The sequence below is a fragment of the Pyxicephalus adspersus genome, chromosome 2 (genome assembly GCF_032062135.1).
Source record: "Pyxicephalus adspersus chromosome 2, UCB_Pads_2.0, whole genome shotgun sequence".
In the NCBI taxonomy this organism is placed as follows: Eukaryota; Metazoa; Chordata; class Amphibia; order Anura; family Pyxicephalidae; genus Pyxicephalus; species Pyxicephalus adspersus.
The window spans coordinates 62,675,194-62,699,762 of NC_092859.1; the positions used below are offsets into that span (position 1 = coordinate 62,675,194).

The window sequence follows — 24,569 nt, forward strand, 5'->3', positions numbered from 1 at the left end:
AAGGCATCCCCCTGAAAATAAGCCCTAGAGCATATTTTGGCCTTCAAAAAAAAATAAGACAGTGTCTTATCATCGGGGAAACAGGGTAATACTAATGCCATCCACACTTGGTCTCAGAGCCCACCACCTCCTAGTTGTTACTGCTGCTGCCTGCCCAGTAACCAAATCTAGATGCCAGCTACTAATGTCTTTTTTCCCACTATACCATTCTGTATAAAGTAGTAGTGGGCTGGTTTGTAGCCGTATCATTATGGTGAGCATTTTGAGACCAAGAACTAGTCTCCCAGGCCTCAGGAAAGCCTGGAAACAATATTTAGCCTGTTCTTGTGAACCATAGGTTCCATACATGCCTAGTTTGGTCTCTGTGTATTTTGTGGTGAAATTATTAATATTGGCTGGAACAAGGGCATTTTGGAAGTGTCCACAAGCCCCTAATCCATGTGAAGACAGCCCCCACCCTGCTATCATTGGATTGTCTTTTTAGTCCCACCTCTGTGGTTGGCATTGAAAAAGCCATTTAAGCCTAGCAGGGGGAGCTCTCACTGATAACATCTTGTTGCTAAGGACAATAGCACTGACACATTGGCCCTGACTTATCAAGCAAGTGCACGTAAGCATGTTGCGCGCATATATGCGCCGATATACGGGGCGTATTTCCGCGGGCCGGAGCTGAGTTTTAGTACACTTGCCTTCACTTGCCAGCCAGATTCCTGCTTTGATAAATGAACAGTGGGGTGGAGAATACGCCAATTAAGGCGATTAGTTTGTAGCTACGCGATTCAGGCAGATCTGTTAAACTCTGTCAATGGTGAGGTCATAGCAATTAATTAGTGCACACCTGATCCCTGTTCTGTGCGCATCTACGGTCTATTACAGGTCAATTTGAATCTTTAACGCTTCATCTTCTTTTGGGTAAGTGCTACATTTTTATGTTACATTATACTCATTCACAAAATTGATTCATTTATTGTTACATTTGTTGCACTGTTTTGATACTTTTTGGTTTGCTTTGCAACACTGCAAACTAATTTAGATCAAGCTGTATACAGTTAGGTCCATAAATATTTGGACAGAGACAACTTTTTTCTAATTTTGGTTCTGTACATTAATACAATTCGTTTTAAATGAAACAATTCAGATGCTGTTGAACTTCAGACTTTCAGCTTTAATTCAGTGGGTTTAACAAAAAGATTGCATGAAAATGTGAGGAACTAAAGCCTTTTTTTACACAATCTCTTCATTTCAAGGGCTCAAAAGTAATTGGACAAATTTAAAAGCTGAAAACAAAATGTTCATTTCTAATACTTGGTTGAAAACCCTTTGCTGGCAATGACAGCCTGTAGTCTTGAACTCATAGACATCACCAGATGCTGGGTTTCCTCCTTTTTAATGCTCTGCCAGGCCTTTACTGCAGCGGCTTCCAGTTGCTGTTTGTTTGTGGGCCTTTCTGTCCGAAGTTTAGTTCTGTGAAATGCATGCTCAATTGGGTTCAGATCAGGTGACTGACTTGGCCATTCAAGAATATTCCACTTCTTTTCTTTTTTTTAAACTCCTGGGTTGCTTTGGCTATATGTTTGGGTCATTGTTCATCTGTATTATGGAACGCCTCCTAATCATTTTGACTGCATTTAGCTGGATTTGAGCAGACAGTATGTCTCTCTGTACACCTCAGAATTCATTCAGTTGCTTCTGCCCTGTGTCACATCATCGATAAACACTAGCAGCTGCCACTGGCAGCCATGCACGCCCAAGCCATCACACTGCCTCCACTATTTTTTACAGATGATGTGGTATGCTTTGGATCATGAGCTGTTCCACACCTTGTCCATACTTTTTTCTTGCCATCATTCTGGTAAAGGTTGATCTTGGTTTCATCTGTCCAAATAATGTTTTTTCCAGGAACTGTGCTGGCTTCTTTAGATGATTTTTAGCAATGTCCAATCTAGCCTTTCTATTCTTGAGGCTTATGAGTGGCTTGCACCTGGCAGTGCACCATCTGTATTTCATTTCATGCAGTCTTTTCTTTATGGTAGACTTGGATATCGATACACCTACTTCCTGGAGAGTGTTGTTCACTTGGTTGGCTGTTGTTAAGGGGTTTCTCTTCACCATGGAAATTATTCTGGCATCATCCACCACTGTTGTCTTCTGTGGATGTCCAGGTCTTTTGGCGTTGCTGAGTTCCCCAGAGCTTTGTTTCTTTCTCATGATGTACCAAACTGTAGATTTTGCCACTCCTAATATTGTAGCAATTTCTCAGATGGTTTTTTTTCTGTTTTTGCAGATTAAGGATGGCTTGTTTTTACCTGCATGGAGAGCTCCTTTGACCGCATGTTGTCTGTTCACAGCAAAATCTTCCACATACAAGCACCCCCCCCTCAAATCAACTCCAGGCCTTTTATGCGCTTAATTGATAATGACATACTGAAGGAATTGCCCACACCAGCCCATGAAAAAGCCTTTGAGTCATTTGTCCAATTACTTTTGAGCCCTTGAAATTAGGTGATTGTGCTAAAAAAAGGCTTTAGTTCCTCACAATTTTATGCAATCTTTTTGTTCAATCCACTGAATTAAAGCTGAAAGTCTGCAGTTCAACTGCATCTGAGTTGTTTCATTTTAAAATAATTGTGGTAATGTACAGAAGCAAAATTAGAAAAAAGTTGTCCCTGTCCAAATATTTATGGACCTAACTGTATATACTAATTAGCACTTTATATTATGTCATCACACAATAGTATGAATGTCAAAAAAATGTCACCAAAGCATTTGTGATCTGATTCAAATTTCATTCTAGTTTGGCTTTATGGAAATGAAAAATTTAAAAAAGTATTGTTGCCAAAGATGTTATAATACATGTATCAAGAAATATTTAGTGATTTCACTTGTGTGTGTATGTCAAAATATATTTCAATGCATATAAATACGTATGCATTTTTATTATTACTATTTTAATTGGACTGGTCTGGGGGGGGGGGGGGGGTTAATCAAGTAAGTTTGCTTGGACGGGATGCATTGATGTGACTTTGTAATCCTAATATTGTTAGTTTCATCTTTTGCTGCAATGTTTTTGTGCCTGGTTTGTAATAACAGTTCCTGTTTTTAAGCAATTCTTCATCAATATTTTGTGATTTTTTTTAAACAAATATTCAGTACAAATGTTTGCATGGTTTTTACTCCAAACTACTACTTGAACCCCCTTGTTGCCTTTGTCCCATTCTCAAAGTCACATTGTCACATATTGGTATTTTAATGTATTATCTTCATATTCCTTTTATGAATAAATTGTCATGCTTTTAATTTCTTTGTTTTTTTTTGTTTTAATTTTCTTAGTCTGACATTTGCACTCATGTTGATTTGCTGCCACACAACTCCTCTGTTCATTTGGTGTTAAAGGTTTGTTCTCATTGTGCTGTGCTGCCTGATCTTAGCCTTATTGCATACAAACACCACTTGCTGTCCAAACAGGTTGTCAATTAGTTGCAGTTCCTTCCATTACCAACACTCCTGATGGTAATAGAAGGAGGTCCAGGTTGCCAAATTCAACATCAAACCACATAAGGTTGCCAAGCTCACAAGCAGGGTCAAGCACTCTTAGACATGAACAGATGTTCTGTTGTTGCTCCACTTAATTTTGCTCATTAACCTCCTAAACTGTAATCCCGAGTGTGACTCGGGGTGGATTTTACTTGCAAAAAGCGGTAATCCTCAGTCACACAGGGGGTTACTTTAACCTAAAAAAAAACACACCTACCTCCGTCTCTGTCCCCCAGTGTCCTACTCGTCCCCGCAGGTCCTGGGGACACTTCCTGCTCCTCCGATCTCCAGCAGGCAAATGCAGAGCTGAGATCAACAAGGATTTCCTGTGACGTCGATGCAGCCGGGAGTTAGCTGCGGGAAATTCAAAATCACTTTGCACTGGATTCAACACAAAAAAAGTTGTATTGAGTCCAATACAAAAAATATTCATAATATATATATATATATATATATATATATATATATATATATATATTATATGCTGCTGTACAGTTATATTACATGTTAAACTATATATATATATATATATATATATATATTTTTTTTTTTTTTTTTAATTTAAAAAGGTTGTGTTTTTCTTAAAGTTTATTATTAAAGTTATTAACTATTGGACATATTTTGGTGAGTTTTGACAAAGAATTATAGCCTACAATGTAAAATAAATTTCCATGCAAAAAAATTGTATCACTTTTTGCACAGAAATTTGGACAGAACTAGACTGCTAGGGGGGTAAATACTAGATTGTATGCATTATTTAGGTGTTTCCATAAAACAAATAGTACTAGTATCTAAAACTTCCAGGGACAAATCCACTTTCTGCCAAACATATGTTCTTGCTTTTCCAGCCTTTCAGGGTGTTTATGCAGGTTTGAATGGCATTTTAGACCTTGGACAACTACATAATGACTTACTCACCTCAGCTTGGTAGCGTAAGCACATAAAGGTTGATTCCTCCTTTAACCAGAAGCAATACCATCCATGCCAAGCCCATGACATTAGAAATCATAGGAAGAAATAGGCAATCTTTTCAATTTGAAGCATGTTAAGCAATATGCCCCCAAAAAACCATCTTTGCCTATTTCTTCCCATAATTTCTCTTTTATATGTATATGAACACACATACATGCATATATATAGTCATATATATACCCTGTTTCCCCGATTATAAGGCACTGTCTTATATTTTTTGAAATGCCAAAATATGCCCAAGGTCTTATTTTCAGGGGGTGTCTTATTTTTCCATGAAGAAGACTACAGTACACATTTATTGTTGAAAGTCACTCATGATCACTCATGTTCCATTGATTGTCCCCTTCTGATCACTCATGTGCCGTTCATATTCCCCTTCTGATCACTCTATGCAATGACTGTCCCCTTCTGATCACTCTATGCCATTGATTGTCCCCTTCTGTTCACTTACTGGTAATGAAGTGTAGGGATCTCAGTTAGGGCAGGGATCTCTGTTAGGGCAGGAATCAGCAGCTTGCTTCCTGGTGCAGAATGCCGGCTTGTTACTTTCAGTTTCACTCTGCACTGCAGCCAGGAGCAGACACGTGCTGCATCGGATATCAGAGGATGTCCTATTCACGGGTGAGTGTCTTATTTTAATTTTTTTTTCAAAAATCGGGGGTGGCTTATTTAATGGGAATGTCTTAAAATGGGGGAAACACGGTATATATATATATATATATATATATATATATATACACGCATATAGGTTATGCCTTGGCGCAAAACAATGCGCATCACACTTCTAAGGTTTGGGCTAAGGCTATGCACATCAAACTGAGTTTTAATAGGCCAATTGTGCTGTTTTTAGCCTGTCAAACAAATCATAGCAGGGAACTGCTTAAAAACAAGCATAATTGAATTTTTAAATTGTAGGTCCTGGGACATTGTAAAGGAGATCACATTAAAAACACCACCCAAAAACAAACTACAACATTTTTCAAAAAATTGTATTTAAAATAAACTCATTTTCTAAAAGGTCACATTAAAATATAGACAACACACAGACACTACTAAATTTACACGACAAAATAAAAAAAAACACATGTAAACCAACACTTCCTTATAAAGCCAAATTATTTAAAAAATGACCCAAAAAATATTGCATTCCAAAAATACTTACCTAACCAATATGCAATTTTGACCTATCAAGGGTGAAAAACTGGATTAGAAAATGATTATGCAGGACAAACATTTAAAAGTGGTAATAAAGACATTTTATTGAAATTAAACAATATGGCCACAAACACAATAACAATTAACATTGACTTCTTAATTGCAAAATGGACATTGAAACATTCAAAGTTGAAAAAACAAAACCATTTATTGTGCTAAAAGGTAAGCTAAATATGAAATGTATCAACATAAATTAGGCTAACAAACAAAACAGCCCCTTCTTGGGAAAAAAAAAAGAAAAAAAATATTAGGACAAAGGAAAAAAAAGCAAGTTAGACAACACCCTTATATATGCTCATCATTATGCGCACAGGTGTTAAAAATTAACATGCAATTAGCCTTACGCAGTCCGTGAAATTTATATAAAATTATATAGAAATACATAGAAAAATAGTATAAAACATATGAAATACATATATATTTATAAATATATATCTCTTTTCAGATTTTGTGTGTGTAAAATATAAATGTATTCATATATATATATACATATATCGATAGAAGCAAGCAAGAACTTGTGTGTGTGCTTTTGACTGGAAAAAATCTAGTTTGCTGGCCGCAAGAGCTCGCTGGAATTTATCACCAGGCAGATCCTCGGGTTGGCATCATATGTGTTTAGATAGGTGCCTATGTAAAGAGCTGAAATCAGTTAACTCTTTCTAACCTGAAAATATTAGATCATTTAAAAATATGCTTATTTCTCACCTAATATAAATGTTTGAAACATTTGAACAGCCCAAACATTGTGTGCCATTAGAAAGAATGATGTTTTAGGAAAACAGTGACAAGCTCGCCAGTGTCGAGCTTCCGGAGATGTGTGGTTCAGAGCGAGCGATCATTATCAGTTGATAAATACCGTGTAGCCGCGTATTCTCACTCCCCGAAAATAGCTTGATAAATAGGTTTTTGGTGTTCAGTTCTGGATCACGCGTACGCGAGCGAGCTTCTGATTGGGCTTTATGAATCAGCCTCAATGTGTGAATAGCATATAAATAGCATGGTGCATCATGCTTTTCTGTGATCCTATGTGCTTTATTTAACAAGTGGGAATTTCAATGACTCAGGAACTATTTTAAAAAGTCAGTAGATCTAACACAGATGAGCTATTAATGGTAGCTATGAGTAGATAAGTAAATAAAAAGTATATTGGTAGCATATACTCGCCTTGCTTACATTTTTCCATCACTGCCAAATAACTAATGCTTCTGATTAAAGGGGAATCACATAACAGTTCCTTTACCTTTCCTCATGTAGAAGTCTGGAAGTGTGAGGATCAAACAAAATCTCCATTTTGGTATAAAAATGTACACAAAATTTTAGGTAGTATACCAGCGGAATAATGTGATATAGGAGCAGAGAAAAGTGCATTCTCAGGCTCTGCTTAAATTGGTTAATGTGATCTCACTACACACTGAGCGATATACGCATTAGAATCCTCAGCAAGTCAGATACAGCACCCCTCCTTTTCTAGCTGGAGGACATTCATCATCGTCTTTCACTTTCTACCGAGGCTTAACTTATCCTAATTTATCCATTCTATTTATTGGATTTCAGTTTATTTATTCATAGGGACTCAGCATCATGTGTTTATTATGTAGGGCAAGTTGTATGCAAATTGGTATGGCAAGCAATGCCCACTCCTTAGGACCGACATCTACCTATCAAAGTGTTTTGATAGAGTCACATAACTCCTGTCATGGGCCAGCTCACTTTGTGCATTAGTGCAGAGGGTTCTTGAAAGGCGAAGTATGGAGTGCTGTCATGTTTTCAGAAAACTATGTACACCACCCTGTGGGCCTTTAGCATCATAATCATGAACTGCCTGCACTGCATCGAGAAGTACAAAGACCCTGTGATGACATGTATGTATTGAGAAGTGAAAGGGTTTCATTAAAAAAGACCATGTTGATGTGGAGAGAAATGAGATTTAATTAAGCAAACCAAAATATTAGCAGATCTTGAGCAAAAACATTTAAAAATAGACTTGTAGGAATACATATAATTCAGATTACACCGTTGGATTTGAGTGTGCTTTCACCTCTTTGTCTTTCAAGTTGTTGTGTGTAACCTTGCAGATACAGTCATGGTCTGACATGCCATATTTGCATTTATGTCAGAAAATGTACCACTTCCCCCAGAAAATTGTTGCAAATACAAATGTTTTGGAATTGGTATCCTGACAGGCAGGAGGTAAATCTGACTTGATCTCCTCCAACCACACAGATATGGCTTGAGCCGCCCTTTTAATCTATCCCAGTAGGCGGAGCACATCTGCCTTCCTCTATATAATAGCAGACAGGAGGAGGCGACATTCGGAACTTCCTCCACCCACTACCAGTTCACAAACGCTACCTGCAGCGATTGCACAATCAGGCTGGCTTAACGCCATTTAAAGCGGGCTTTTCAGAGCCTGAAGTACCTTCATTCAAACCTTTTCTGTACCTTTTTTTTAACAGACTGGCTATTGATTTATCATCTTTATTCCTTTAGCCTGACCTTATGTTCCATATCTTTTTTATATTCACCTTTCATTAGATTCAGACCACTGAACACATCAAGGTCTTTTCATATAAATAATCCAGGGTAAACCAATTACCAATATATTCTTGGTTTGGCCTTAACCTTCATAACAATTTAATGTTACACTGTAGTCCTTTATATCAATTCGATCTACCTTGGAATAATAAATTATTTATTTAATTGTCAACAATCAGTATATATTGAGTTAAAATAAGTGGATATCTTCCCTTTTGTTTGTTTTTTTCCCCCACCCAATATCCCCCTTTGTTTTGTCTTTTTCCCCACCCCATATCCTCTTCCCATTGCCCCGCTCCCCCTCCTCCATTCTTTTACCTCAGATTATTATTGTACTACTTTTCTTTCCAAGCATCAATACCAATTCCATATATCAATACCCATACTATCAAAAGTTGTCAAATTAAAATACATCTCAGAACTTACCAAGTAAGTGACCTTATGATATATATTTGTCACACAACCTAGTACTTAACCCAAGTCTTATAATTAAAACATCAATTTTATTACTATAGACATTGGTGTACAGTGTTAGTTATCATAATGTTTTACTAAAAAAAAAGGGTGTAGTGTATGGTATGGATAGAACCTACTGGTATTGTTGCAGCTAACCCCTGTGGTTAGGTAACAACATAGAAAAGAACGAAAAAGAGGGGTCTTTTTGTGCTGCCTATATTAAGAATAGGTTATAATACAATATTATACACAACAATGAGTGAAAGTGTGAACAAATAATAAGACTATCATATCTCCTTCCTTCTTGCATTCAGTTCATGTCAGGAGGCGGGGTTTTGGTTGGTTCCTTGTATATCTAGACAAGCACTGCTAACGTAATATTAAAGGAAGAGAAAAGTGTGTCCTGTGGACAGACCAGATCTAGGGATGTATACCCTAGTGGGTGAGGCGTTTCACCATATTAGCTTCCACAGGGGATCTTGGGACATAAATCAAGCACATGGAAGATAAAGGTCGTAAACAGGTTCAGTGATGGAGACATATGTTAGTATATTAACTAGAACTTTTTGTGATATATGATAATACCTTATTCTACTGCTAATATCTATGTCACCATATATACTTTAATCTTAGAAAATATAAAAGTATTATAATGTCAACAACAATCCAGAGAACAAATTTGGGGAGAATGTAAGCCTATGTCTTTAAGAAATGGACTTAGCCCTACTGGCATGGGGGAGGGGATCGCAGACAATGGTTCCCAATCATATGAGGGGCGAGGGACACGGATCCCGAAGAGGGGCAGCAATCTTTGTCCATCCCCTGGATTTATTCGGCGATGCATTCGTCCTTGTCCTCCCCCCATAAGCCACAGTCACACTCCAGGGGGAACGAGGAAAAAAAGAGAAAATGATGCATAGTTTTATTGTAGCTTAGATCATAGCAACACATGTTGGGTCCGGGGTTGTTTCAAAAATTATAGTATGGTAATATATTTTCATTAAATGATATGGGAATGAATCCGAATTAACTGTTAAAATCTGGGAATGTTTTGGATAGTTGTTGTTACCAACATTATAGTTAGGAGAATGTGTGTCATAAGTAGTGACATACATTTACATATTCGATACAATATAGAGCAATATACCATACATGATGACATACATTTACATATTAGATACAATATAAATCAATAACACCAGAATGTGCAATAAAAATATGTAATTCATCAAATATTGTACATACCTATTGTAATTCAATGGTACATTATAGATAAGGGGTGTCAAACATCAATTCTGTATCTCAGCATTTTCATATTAATACATGTTCACGGTACCTGCATGGTATTGTGATATCCCAGTATATACAACTTAACACATATATATATATATATATATATATATATATATATATCATTTACATGGTATCGTAATATTACAACATTTGTATAGTAGTATATCTATATCTCCATAGTTGCAAGACATAGAATGATTTGCTCAGATTGGAACACACTCTTGCATGTGTATTCCAAAGTTGAGCACAAACAATAATATGTACAGTACGGATAACACATATTCAGCAGGCATGCAACCTATTTTATTTGTTCTTACTTTTGAGGTCAAATTTCACAGACTGCGCACGCCCAATTGCATATTAATTTTTAGCACCTCTGCGCATAATGATGAGCATATATAAGGGGGTTGTCTAATTTGCCTTTTTCCTTGGTCTTTATTTATTTTTTGTTTTTTCCCTAAGGAGGGGCTGTTGTTTTGTTGTTGTTTATGTTGCTACTTTGCTTACCATTTGGCCCAATAGCTGCTTTTGTTTTTTAAACTTTTAATGTTTCAATGTTTATTTTGCAAGTAAGAAGTCAATGTTAATGCTATGTTTTTGTGTTTGTGGCCATATTATTTCTAATAAATAATATGTCTTTATTACCACCTTTAATTGTTTGTCCTGCATAAATCTTTTATAATCCAGTTTTACACCCTAAAGGAACAGTCACATAGATTAGATAATGCTGAGCAGCGCAATACACTGGTTGAGGATGATGTTACCTCCACCAGGGTTACTATTTCTATGCTGGAAACCAAAGCCCAAGCCTTGCAAGATAAAATAGAAGACCTAGAAAATAGATCTAGGCGCAATAATCTGCGTGTTGTGGGTCTTCCAGAGAATTTTAAACCATCGCAGTTGCATGATATTTGCTCTATGACACTACCTAAGTCGCTGGGCCTTACTACACCCTGCAGAGTTGAGCGTGCTCACAGGCTGGGTCCAGCCCGCACAGAGAGATCTAATCCTAGACCGGTACTGGTTGCCTACACCTATTATGCTGACAGAACCCGTATACTGAATGCCTTTCGGAACCAACGCAAGCTACAATATGAAAGAGCCTCTCTATTATTGTTTGCGGACTATTCGGCAGAAGTTTCACGCAAAAGGCGCAGCTTCCAACGAGTATGCTCCATGCTGTACCATCATAAATTGCGCTTCACTTTGGCCTATCCTGCAATCCTCCATTTTACTGATAGTCAGGGGAGAAAATACTCGCTCACCTCAGCCGAGGAGGCGGAAAGTCTGGTCCACACTTTATTATCTGAACTCTCTCCTGCACCATCAGAAGATTCCGGTACCTCCCCGCCGCGTTCCAATGAACGTTCCTTGATCCCAGTGTACTCTCTGAAACCATCTAAGCAATCGGGTTGTCCCCCCACCAAGAAGATTCGAGATGTACACCGTACCGAGATGCAGCCAAAGACGAGATAATATGATTCAGGATCAGATGAGCTTGAAAGTGCCTTATTTTCTTTGTTTCTATTTGAAACTTGCCATATTTATATCCCATTTTCTGAGGCGTGAGCCTGCACCTACTGCTGGAATGATGTTTTTTCCAATGTTGTTGATTTGGAATGTCTATTATTGCTCTGCAAGGAAAAAAGGAAAGTCACTTATCAGTAATGTCTGTCTCCCCCCCCTGTCCTCCTGCTGACCCTTCCCTATGTTCTCTTTGTTGGTCTGGGACACATTTTTTTTGTTGTTGGTTTATGTAGCAGCCATGATAGCTCTATTGGCCGTGCTTCTGTAATCTATGACGAGCTTGGCTCATTGATTGTTTTATTTCTCTCCACAGTACACAACTGTCACTTACCGAATTGCCTATACTTGTCGCATGTACCTGTTATACTGGCAATCTACTGCATTTGGCATATTCATGATATGTATCAATCCTGTATCCTAATTATATGCAAATAGTCTCGTGGAATATTAAGGGACTCCGTTCCCCTAACAAACGCATGTCAGTCTTCGCGTCATTTGAAAAGACTCAAGGCAGATATTGCTTTGTTGCAGGAAACACATCTGGGTACTAGTGATTTCCATAGAATGAAAAAACTGTGGGTTGGGGAAGTTTATGGTACCCCTTCTGTTGATAGGAAAGCGGGAGCCATGATTCTGCTTCACAGATCTTTCCAGGGTAAAGTCAAAACGGTTCAGTGCGACTCAGCTGGCCGCATTCTGAAACTACTTATTCAATTTTCAGATTATGATTTATCTATTTATAATATATATGCACCCAATTCACCTTCATCCTCCTTTTTTCAGGAGATTTCTAAATGGATAGCTCAGGACCCTACCCCTTACAAAATAGTAGGGGGGGATTTCAATTCTGTTATGGTACAATCGAAGATAGAAAATCTAATCTGACTCCAAATATTACCAAACCGTCCTCTCATTCAGTACTGGCAGATTTTGCCCAGGCCATGTCCCTGAATGATGTTTGGAGACAATACAATCCGCTAGAACGCCAATATACTTTTGTGTCTCAAGTTCATATAGTGCAAGCCCGATTGGATTATTTATTTTGCACAGATGCCACCCTGGAAAGACTTGAATCACCAGAGATTCATGTCATGGCGTTATCAGACCATTCCCCTATATCTATTAAATTGAGAAACAGCTTTCCCAGGGGTGATTATATACCTTGGCGCTTTCCTTCATATTTATGCAAGGATCCTGAGTTCCAGGGAACGCTCACATCAGCATGGTTGGAATATGTCCAACATAACGCAGTTCATAGAAATGAACCGATACTCCTTTGGGAAGCGGCTAAAGCCTTCCTTCGGGGAAAGATTATCTCCTTTATGGCCAAAAAAAAAAAGACGACCCTTTCTTACTTTTTATCGGCTCAACGAAACCTTAGAGCAGCGCAACAGGCGCTCACTGATAATCCCTCCCCAAGTACCAAACAGGCCTGGCAGGACTCCAAACGTCAATTTGATTTACGGTTGTATCACTATGAACAGCTGAAGTCTAAGTACAGATATTTGGAGTTTCATAAATATGGCAATAAATCAGGCAAAATGTTAGCAAACTTAGTACGTGCAGGGTTTAAACCTACTTACATTCCAAAATTAAGATCACCTATGGGTACTATGGTCACCTCGCCTCACAAGGAGGTGAACCGATGCTTGGCACAATATTATCAGGAGCTGAATTCACCCCCGGCTACAGACGATTCAGCTGGTTTCACATTTCTATCGGTAGTTGATATGCCCCGATTGCAGCAAGCTGACCTGGAGGCGTTAAATGCCCCTATTACCAAAGAACAAGTCAAAATGACTATCTCACACCTGAAAAATGGTAAGGCCCCAGGTCCCGATGGCTTTACAGCTGAATTTTACAAATTTCTTGGAGAAGAGGTGGTCGATGACCTTCATGCCATGTACACTACCTTATGGGAGAGGGGTACTTACTTTCAGTCCGGTCAAGAAGCCTATATAAAGCTTCTTTTGAAAAAAGACAAGGATCCCTGTGAACCGGAATCCTACCGCCCCATTTCTTTGATAAACATAGATGCAAAAATTCTATCCAAAATTCTTGCTGATAGACTAGCTAGGATATTGCCTTCTCTTATTTCTCCATCACAAGTAGGTTTTGTGCAGGGCAGATCTGCGGTAACTAACATTAGAAAAGTATTGGTGGCCTTGGAGATTGCGAAACAACAACCTGACCTTGATCTGGCCATAATTGCAATAGATGCGCATAAAGCATTTGACACAGTAAATATAACGTGGCTTTTCAGGGTACTTCAGCATATTGGGCTGAGGGGTTCATTTTTGAAATTACTGGCAGCAATGTACACTTCCCCAAGGGCCAATGTACTCACACCTGGATTCCTGTCTGATCCCCTCACATTATATAGGGGAACCAGGCAGGGATGCCCCTTATCTCCCCTCCTGTTCAATCTTGCACTGGAACCACTGGTTAGATATTTAAATGCCACCCCTTCTTTGCATGGTATTCCAGTACATGACTGTGAGCTGCGGACCGGTTTTTTTGCGGATGATATATTGATTTTTACCTCTGATCCCGGAAGGGATAGTAATACTATCAAAACAACATTTTGTACCTATGAAAGTTTCTCAGGGCTCAAAATAAATTTTACAAAAAGTGAGATTCTCTCTCTAGCCAGATCCATGACGGTGGTTGAACGCTGGAAAGCAAGGGTTCCTTTTAAAGTAGCATCACACTCCATAGTATACCTAGGCTTGCATATTGGCCGTATGCCTTCCTCTCTGTACTCTCTGAATTATCCTCCTTTGCTATCCAAAATTCAGAGGGAATCGAAAATGTGGGAAGGTCTGCCGCTGTCTTTCTTGGGTCGTTGTCATCTGGTGAAAATGATGTCCTTCTCTAAATTGTTATACCCCATGCAAACTCTGCCTCTTTTACTTACCCATACTGATATTAATGCCCTTAATAGTGCGTTTACAAAATTTATCTGGGCAGGCAGACGTCCTAGAATTTCACTTTTGAAACTGCATCTGCCAAAGACGGAGGGTGGCGTGGGCTTTCCAAATGTCAGACTTTACAATTTGGCCTGTCTGACCAGACATGTTGTGGATTGGCTTAAGGGGACTTCCTGCCATTCCAACCTGTCTCTCGAAAGTGCTATGGCTCATCCCTGGAATTTATGTGCCCTATTACATTGCAGACTGGCTGTGCTTCCTCCTTCCCTGAGACATAACTTAATAATCAAGGATACAGTGGTCACGTGGAAAGTGATTAGGCAAAAATTCAAACTTCCAATCCGTTTGTCTCAATATCTTCCCATATGTGGGAATCCCTTGTTCCCCCAAGCACAGGAATACGCATCATTTAAAATATGGAAGGAGAGAGGCCTGATTTACTTCAGAGACCTTTTTGGACAGGACGATATGTCTAAAATGTCCTTATTGGCTTTACAAAACAAATATGATATTCCTGGGTGGGCACTCCATCCTCTGTACTATAATCAGGCTGTGTCGTATCTCAGATCTTTGGCTCATCAATGCGTAGACTTCTTTAGTCCCAATGGTTTTGATAGCCTCTTATCACTGTCCCCTCCAAATATTTCTAATATCCATGCCTATCTGCTGCCTTCTTTTACCAAACCCCTCTCAGTCTCCAATGTAAAAAGATGGCAAAGGGATTTCCCTGACCCGGAGATTGTTGACATGGTTATACAAGGTTACTTAACAGTTAGGAAGTCTATTGTAAATGAGGTATGGAGAGAATCACAGTTCATGTTGCTACATAGGGCTTATAAGGTTTTCAGGCCTGCGGTATCTGATACGCAGCCCAAACAATGGCATTTTCAATGTCCCGAATGTAATTGTGCTAATGCCTCTCTGTCTCATCGCCTCTGGTTTTGTCCACATATTGAGCATTTCTGGCGTCAAATCATTGTGTTCATATCTAATATTACTGGATACCATATCCCTAACACCCCTTCTCTGATCCTATTTGGTTCATGGGAAAATGCGAACCAAGACGGTTTGCCCCGTTCCTTACAACGTTGGACTAATGTCTGTTTGTTGGCAGCCAGAAGAGTGATTATGCGCAACTGGATTCAGCCTCTACCTCCCACATTGGACCAAGTCATCACTTCCTTGAAAACTTTATTTCATACAGAGATGTTGGACGCTCAACTTCAGGGCGATGACCGTATAACCTGTTTCTGGCAACAATGGTACAAATTTATGTTGTATACATTTACAAGCTCTGAGTGCTCCTCGATCCTCAATGAGTTCCAATACTCTACGTGGTACATTACAAATATCACAACTACCGCAACTGCAAATGGCTAATAACTCTAATATTATTGGACTTCATGACTGATGGTATGCTACCTTTAAAAATGTCAAGCTTCAAGTGTCCCCCCCCCTTCTTTTTCATTGTTCTGACCCCCCTGTTGTTTGTTGTTCTTATGTTTGTTTTTGTAAAATGACAAAACTAATAAAATTGGTTTGAAAAAAAAAACAAGGCACCCCAAACAGAGCACATTCTACACATGTCTATGCAAACACATTTAAATGTGTTTTTATGCATCATGCATGTATGCACATTTAAATGTGTTTTTATGTATCATGCATGTATGCACATTTAAATGTGTGTTAAAGCTGCTTCTCGTATACATCAGATTAACAACTCCCCGTGTTTAATCCTTCTGATCTCTTAAACCCTTGTTTGGAACAAATTGAAATATGGAGGGGACACCAAGCACCCTAATAGCTACTACTAAACCACATTTCATGGTTGTTGCTGTTTCAAATGCCAGTGCTTCCAGGAGGCCAAAAGCGAAAAATTTCCTGCTCTCCTGGGCCACTTACCTAGCAAGGAGAATTGTGATGGTGCTCATAAATTTATTCCTACATTTCAAAGAACCCCAATTTATCTGGAATAGTGAGGTGCATAAACCAGAAAATGTAGGTTCAAGTGGAGGACACTTGCTCCTTGCTATGTAAGTAAGTGGGCCCGGGTGTCCACTTTTTCAATTAGGGACTCCTCTGCATACTTGCTTTGGACAATCCATTTCCAATGTAGAAATTTCTACAGTGTTTACATTGTCATCACCATATCTTAAAATGCTTGAAATCTGGTGGGCTGCGATTTTGTATATATTTTGGGTCTAGTAACTATGAGGGACCTCTGTGCTTGTACACAGAGTTAGAAGGCTGCAGAATCTAACATGCAGCATTCCCACATACAGCTATCACACTGTGCCGATGATGTTATTAGACATGTCCGCTGGGTGGATATATTTTCCCTTATTTATTTTTTCATAGAACCCACAGCACAGCTCTAGAATGGGGGAGGGACAACCTGTGTCCCCATCTCATACTAGCTGTTCTGTTCTCACTGCTCAGCTCTTATCAGCAGCTGGAATCCTCTGCATGGATGACAGCTGAAAATGTAGCGGCCTCTCTATTGTCCTTTCAATGAATTAGAGCTGCAGATGAGAGCTCTGTAGAGGAGGCATGTCAGCCATGCTCTCCACCCACCTTAAGTTGGCTGTTGCCAACTATGTACATGCACATATTTATATGTGCGTGTGGGTATACGATGCCAAAAAATCTTCAGGATTCTATCCCACTAAGCTCAATCCTAGGTAGATCATTTAAAGAGCACTAAGCTATCACGCAAGGCTGGAAATTCTCTTTGTCCGGAGGATAGTGGAAGCCTTCTGGGAGAATGTCCTCTGGATGGATGAGATCACAATGCAGATTTTTGGAAAGGAACATCATTCGCCCATCTCACATAGATATTGCCCCTGATTCATCAATGAAATCCGCGCTCGCTGGAAGGGCGAAAGTACGCGCGGCCAGCGAGCTCGGTTTACCTCGGTCCGGACTCGAGTGTGCGCGTACACTCGCCTCCTCACTGCCAGCCGGATTCCTGCCTTCATAATAATGAGCAATAGGGGGCGCGAATCTGCCAATTAAGGCGATTAGATTTCAGCTGCGCGATTAAGGAGGATCTGTTAAGCGGAGATGCGCGGCTCCGGCCGCGAGCTTTTTCAGTTGCTGAATAGCGCGACGGCGTACGATTTCGGATCGCGAATACGAATGCGCGAGCGATCATCCGATTCTGCTTGATGAATCAGGGGCATTGTGTTTTGGATTCATCCCCTTTTTTGTTGTTTTTCCTGTGCCAACAAAATAAATACACATGCATGCTACATTTTCAGAAATAATGCAACAATGCTTATATTTTTCCCCTAGATTGTATGTATGTCTGGCACTCATGCTTCACTCAAACTAAAACTGGATAAACAGAGTTTACGCTACGATCGTTGGCATAAATGGATGGCTGCTGATCGTAGCGCCATAAATGGATGGCGCTACGATCAGCAGCCATCCATTTATGCCAACCGCTGGATTGTGGAGAGGCTGGCAGACAGGCTCTGGACCCCAGCAGGTACGAGGCCAACTGTGGGCCAAATACAACATACTTGGAGCGACCTGAAGCAGAGGAGACCGGATTTTCTCCGCGAAGTGGGGGACCGCACCCTGTCTGGTAAGTTTTGCATTTTGTCTTCTCCTCTTGTTAAGGGGCAGTGTTTTAGAATGTTTGTGGAAAGTAGTATTGTCTAGCCTAGGACTGTTTGTTTTTTACTTCCTATATTTTATTACCCTTAATAACTTGGGATGTTTGTTTTTGTTACTACAGCGAACTCTCCATCACGCCGGCAGCGGCTGCTGATTGTAGAGCACCCATACAGGTGGTTGGTGGTTGCAAAGGAGCTGGAGGAGCTAAAAATAGACATGATTTGTTCTTATTGTACCTTATTTGTACCTTATTTGCAAATGTTTAAGCCCAATTGTTGCACATAGCCAACAAGTATGTGTTAGAAGTTCAGCATTAATCAGTTAGCCTTGACTAAACTTTCCAAATTCTAGTTTAGTCCCGCCCACTAACTTTTTCTTATAGTGTTTGTTTTTAATCTACAGCTATTGGAGCCGCCTTGACACCATCTTCTCCAGAGGCCAGAGGGGCTTCATCTGAATGTAAGTATTTTGACCTTTTTGATATTGTGAAAAATTCCTTTAGGACCCTGAATAGAAACTTTGAGATAGTTTGTTAGGCCTAGCCCCAATAAGTATCAATAATAGTGTATCATTAGCTTTATGTCTAGCCAGCTTTTAACAGAAGCCAAAGGTTAAATGTTACTTAGCCAAGCTTGTCTCTTGTGTAAACCCACAACTTTCATTGACAACAAACTGCATCATTTTAGTTGCATTACCAGATGTAGCTTTGCCCCAGCCATCAGCTTTTCTTTCTTGTTTTGCTTGGCGTAAACACCAAAACAGTCATAACTTGATGAATACTAACTTGCATTGTTCAGCACTGTGCAATTTATGAAATAGCTATATATTATAATATTACATTTGCTCAGTATCTACCTCTCTAATTTTTGTTGGCTCCTTCCACATACACAGCCACCTCAGGATCGATGGAGAGGAGGATCCATCCCCATCACCACCACCACCCGACCCCGGAGACATGGCAGACATCCTCTTGGTAAGTTTAGATGTAGTTTAGTTATTTTTTTACAAGGACACTACTTTTCTGAAATGTTTTTTTACAAACTTATCTGGTTAATATATTGTTTGTTTTTTCTCCACCCACCAGGAAGTAGACTGGATAGCCTGTATTGGCTTCACAGGATCATGACTGCCATTGAGGGGCAGCTGAAGATGGCTTCTCCTCAGGGTATGCCCAGGTGCTACCATTTTTAAACCCGACAAAAAAAACTTTTGTACAAAAACCTTGTAAATATGTTTTGAAATTTTTTTTATATTTAATTGTTTTGGTAATATTATTCATAGTCAAATTTTTGTTCAAAATATTCAGTTTGGGGGGGGTGATTATAAAACCCCACAAAAATTAATAAAAAAATATAACATACAATACATTCATGTATTTTTTTTTTTTGGTCAACAAAAAAATGCACACATTTAAAATTCTCCATCCAGGCCTGGAGTGACATCCATTATTTTCTTTTACAAAAGCCAAAAACAAAAAATTAGTTTTTACACAATGGTTGTTTGAACAGTAAAATATCTAACATGCTCTTATCCTACACCACCAACCTGTTGGAAGTTTGGCAGAGTTTCCACCATTCCGGCATTGCTCTGGTCAGTTCACATTTCACGTGACCATAAAAGTAACATAGTTGGGTATGTTAGATATGTCCTCTTCAGGCATGAGCTGGAGGGGGCCTGCAAGAGGTGGGTGGGCAGGAGCTGGAGGGGAGTGGGCAGGAGGTGGACAGGAGCTGGAAGAGGGCCTGCAGGACCTGGGGGGTGCCAAAAAGAGAAAAAAAAACTGAATAAAATAAAGAACATAACTTTGGGGGTCACCATGACATTATGTAGACAGCATCCTGATATTGGAACACAGACAAATGTTACACAAAATGGTAGCCAAATATATACACATTTCTTCAAGAATCCAAAACATTTAACATGGATTGCTTACAGAAACCTCAGGTATTTCCCTTTCTGGTGGCAAATGTCCACCCGAGGGACCCTAACAAAAAAAGATAAATGGAACATATAAGGAAATGCTCTATAATTTCCTTATAACTCCACTGCATGAACAGTCTTTTGTAGCTGTTTGGTGTGATTGTTGTGCTAGGGTCCGGGGTTGGCAGGGCGCCGCCAGGACGGATCCACGGACAATGAACGACCTGGGCTGTACACAAGCCAGATTCTCGCCCGATATCTGGCCACTGCCGATTATTGGGCGAGAAAAATTTGACTTGTGTACGCAGCTTTACTCTCTACAATGGGACAGAACCACCACACATGTGAAAATGTGCCTCTCATCCCACATCCTCTCCAACATAATAGAGATTCTTGTGAGGACATCTGATGTAGAACTACAGGTACATAATACCATCTAGATAATAACTTGAAATTCCCTTCCTAACCCTCTGCACATACTGACGTTTTATAGGTCATGCTCAGGATCCTCTTCTTCTGAGCGTCTAAGAGTACACTGTTAAATTCATTCTCCCATTTCCCTATATAATCTGGAAATTCTAGGCTGGCATAGCTGATTAAAATTAGTATAATTTTGATAGAGTTTGGGGCGGTCTGTTCTCTCCCCTAAACATAGCTTCACATGGACGAAGAGCTCTCTCAGAACGTGGAGGTTGTGTGGTAGTGACCTCACAATGTGGCAGAGTTTCAACAGGTCATCTTACCAAAATGATCTCATATTTCACCCCAAACCAAACTAAGGAAAAACACAAAACAATTTTGGCCCAAATGCTAAATACTAAAACTGTTGCAAACCAAATAACTAGCCAACAAAAAATAAACATTGGTAATTAGGTAATGTTAAAGGATTGAATTTGGTTGCCAAGCATCCGAGTCATACCAGTAGCCCACCCCTACCACCATTTCTGGCCCAATGAAAAAGAAAATGGGTAGGCATGTTTGAAAAACTGGGTTTTGAGTGCTATTTTAAATGAGCAGAAAGTCGGAGCAAGCCAAATAGGACGAGAAAGACCACCAAGAGAGTTGGGGCAGGTCTAGAGAAGTCTTGTATCTGTGCGTGTGATGAGGTTATGAGTGAGGAAGTAATTAGTAGGTCATTGGAGGAGCGGAGAGAGCGGCTGGAGCTGTATTTTTTTACCAGGTCAGAAATATAAGTGGGACAAGAACTGTGTAGGGATTTGAAGGTAAAGCACAGGAGCTTGAATTTGATTCTAAGGTGAAATTGAAGCCAGTGTAGAGATCTGCAAATAGATGCAGCGGACGAGGAGCAGTGGGAAGGATGGATGGGTCTGGCTGCAGCATCCATAATTGATTGTAGAGGAAAGAGTCAGGTTAGTGGAATACCAGAGAGGAGGAAGTTACAGTAGTCCAGACAAGAGATGATAAGAGCATGTACAAGAAGTTTGGTGGTGCGAGGGGACAGGTAGGGGCAGATTTTGGAGAAGTTGCGTAGATGAAAGTGACAGGACCTGGAAATGTTCTAAATATGGGGGGTAAATGTGAAGGCACAGTCAAAGGTGACACCAAGACAACATGCCCGAGGGGAGGGACGAATAACAGTGTTGTTAACAGTTAGAAATATGTCAGGGGGAGATTTGGAATTAGAGGGGGGAATGATGAGGAGTTCTGTTTTATCCAGGTTGAGTTTCAAAAATCGGTCAGACATCCATGATTATATGGCCGCCAGGCAGCATGAGATCTTATCCAGGACTGAGGGAGACAGGTCAGGGGTGGACAGATAGATTTGAGTGTCATCAGCATACAGATGGTACTGTAAGCCAAAGGAGGATATGAGACTACCGAGAGAGGAGGTGTACAGATAAAAGAGAACCGGTCCAAGGACTGACCCTTGGGGAACACCAACAGGGAGGAGAGTGGGCGAGGAGGAATTACCATTGAAAGAAACTTGAAAGGAGCGGTCAGACAGATAGGAAGCAAACCAAGAGAGAGCAGTGTCACTGATACCAATGGAGCTCATGATTTGTATTAGAAGGGGGTGATCAACAGTGTCAAAAGCAGAGGAAAGGTCAAGGAGAAGGAGCAGGGAAAAGTTGCCTTGAGACTTAGCTCTGATGAGGTCATTGGCCACTTTAGTAAGGGCTGTTTCAGTTCCTACTTGGCTTTGGATAAAGTTGCCCCTGCCGCCTTCTGATACCCCCACCCTGCCATCCCCCGACCTTGGCACAGACTGGAGAGGGTCAATGAGAGAGTTGGTGCTAAAACCAGACTGGAGAGGGTCAAGGAGAGAGTTGGTGCTCAGGTAATTGGTGAATCTTTTGTAGACAAGGCATTCAAGAAGTTTGAAAACACTTGGGAGAAGGGAGATAGGACGATAGTTAGAGGGTAGGGAGGGGTCCAGTGAGGGTTTCTTTAGGATAGGGAGAGTTATGGCATGTTTGAAAGCAGAGGAGTATTTACCAGTAGTAAGGCAGAGGTTGAATAGTTCGGTTAGGGCAGGGTCCAGGGTGGAGGAATGGGCACAGAGTAGATCCGAGGCAATTGGGTCAAAGCGGACAGGTAGTAGATGGAGATGATGAGAGAAGAGACTTTGTCTGCAGTAACAGGGCTGAGGGAGGCCAGTGATGATTTACAGGTGGAGGGGTGAGTATGGTTGGAGTGGCTCAATGAGCAGATAAATCATGTCTGATTTTGTCTATTTTATCTCTAAAGTAGGTGGCTAATTCTTGGCCAGAGAAGATTGTGGTGGGGGAGCAGGTGTGGGGTTTAGGAGGTAGTCACTTGTTGAGAAGAGGTTGCGTGGGTTGGAAGCTTGAGCGGAAATGACAGCGGAGAAATAATTTTGCTTGGGGAAAGTGAGCTCAGTGTTAAAGCTTTGTAGCTTGGCTTTGTAGTCCATGAAGTCAGCGCCAGATTTTCTCCACTTGCACTCCACTGCATGAACAGTCTTTTGTAGCTGTTTGGTGTGATTGTTGTGCTAGGGTCGGGGGTTGGCAGGGCGGGGGTATCAGAAGGTGGCAGGGTCAACATTATCCAAAGCAAGGAAAGGTAGTGGTTTAACAGGGTGGCAGCTTCATCTGGGGAGTTGATTTTGGAGAGAGCGGGGGTTAGGGACACAAGGCAGTTCGAGAAAAGGTTGTGGTCAAGGATACGGATATCTTTCTTCCATTGACCAGGTCTGGGATGTGGCAAGAGGGGCAAGAGTTCGATAGTTTGAATGTGATAAGGTTGTAATCAGAAAAGGGAAATGGTGAGTTATCAAGGAGGGTGAGGTTGCAGAGTTTTGAACATACCAGGTCTAAAGTGTGTCTGGCTATTTGTGTGGGGCCATTGAAGTTCTGAGTGAATCCAAATGAGGAGGTAATGGAGAGCAGTTTGGCAGAGGAGGGAAGGTTGGGCTCATCCACTGCAACAATGTCACCAAGGATGAGAGTGGGCAAGTCATGGGAAAGAATTTGTAGGAGCCAGCAGGCAAAGTTATCCAAAAATTGTGATACTGGGCCAGAGGGGTGGTAGACAACAGCAACAATGAGGGGTAAGGGGCTAAAGAGACGGACAGAGTGGACTCCAAAAGAGGTGAAAATGACAGAGGGTGGGGTAGAAAGGACTCTGTATGTACAGTTAGGTGAGAGAAGGAGACCCACGCCACCCCGTATTTCGTTGCCAGGTCTAGGCATACAATGCATACAATGTATGCATTACATATTTCAGCACATCATGTCTGGGTTGGAAACAAACCTAGGAGTTTAAGTTACAGCAAGCACAATTTAATCCTTTGGGAAATGAAATAGCAGACATATTTGTGTAAGAGCTGTGCCTTTGTGTGACACTTTACAAAAACAAATTGACAAACTGGGGTAGAGTGCAATTTAGTGCAGATTTGGGCAAGCAATGCTTATGCAGCCAGAAAAGCATGAAAAATACAATCCAGCACCATCTAGTTGCCAACAAAACATGATTTACCATGCTGCCTAACCCATCCTAATAATGTAATCTATTTTTTAACAGGACGATAACATGCTGTGCTGCCAAGCCTCTGGAATGTCACATCACAGACTACTATACATTCATGGATGATATTTCTTCCGGTTAAAGGAGAAATCCACCTTTATTATGTTCCTCTACTCCCAAGCTGATGTAAGGAAGTGAATAATTAGTGGGCCAAGGTCTAAAATAGCATTTAAACCTTCAGAAACACCCTGCAAACTGCATACTGGCTCAGGCCCCAAAATAAGGCCGCCGTGGTTTGAAAGGGCTCCCTTTCTAAAATATTTATACTGGCCAGGAGCCTCAACATTCTAGGCACAGCCTGGCCTGGCTTTTCAAGCTGTACAGGTCCTGGATGACATGACTGGACAAGCAGAATAACCTGATATATCATCCAGGTTGCTATGCTCTTCAAAAAAGTGGAAAGCTGCTCCTCATATTGTAGCTGCAGAAAAAACAAAAAAGTTGAGGTTGTTGCCACAAAGCAATAAAATATGTTTTGCACTAAGTAAATTTGTCCCTGGAAGTTTTCTATACTAATTTGAGTTGAATCATGTAAACACCTAAATAATGCATACAATC

The 24,569-nt window shown here is 40.3% G+C and overlaps 1 protein-coding gene across 1 annotated transcript in view; it reads right to left on the reverse strand.

Annotated features, from left to right (window-relative positions):
- ZCCHC10 (zinc finger CCHC-type containing 10) overlaps window positions 1–3,780 on the reverse strand; it is a 33,616-nt gene extending 29,836 nt beyond the window's left edge. Inside the window, exon 1 of the mRNA XM_072400882.1 lies at window positions 3,752–3,780. The gene's annotated coding sequence lies outside the window, so the exon portion shown is untranslated. The remainder of the gene's footprint in view (window positions 1–3,751) is intronic.
- Window positions 3,781–24,569: the final 20,789 nt, after the last annotated feature.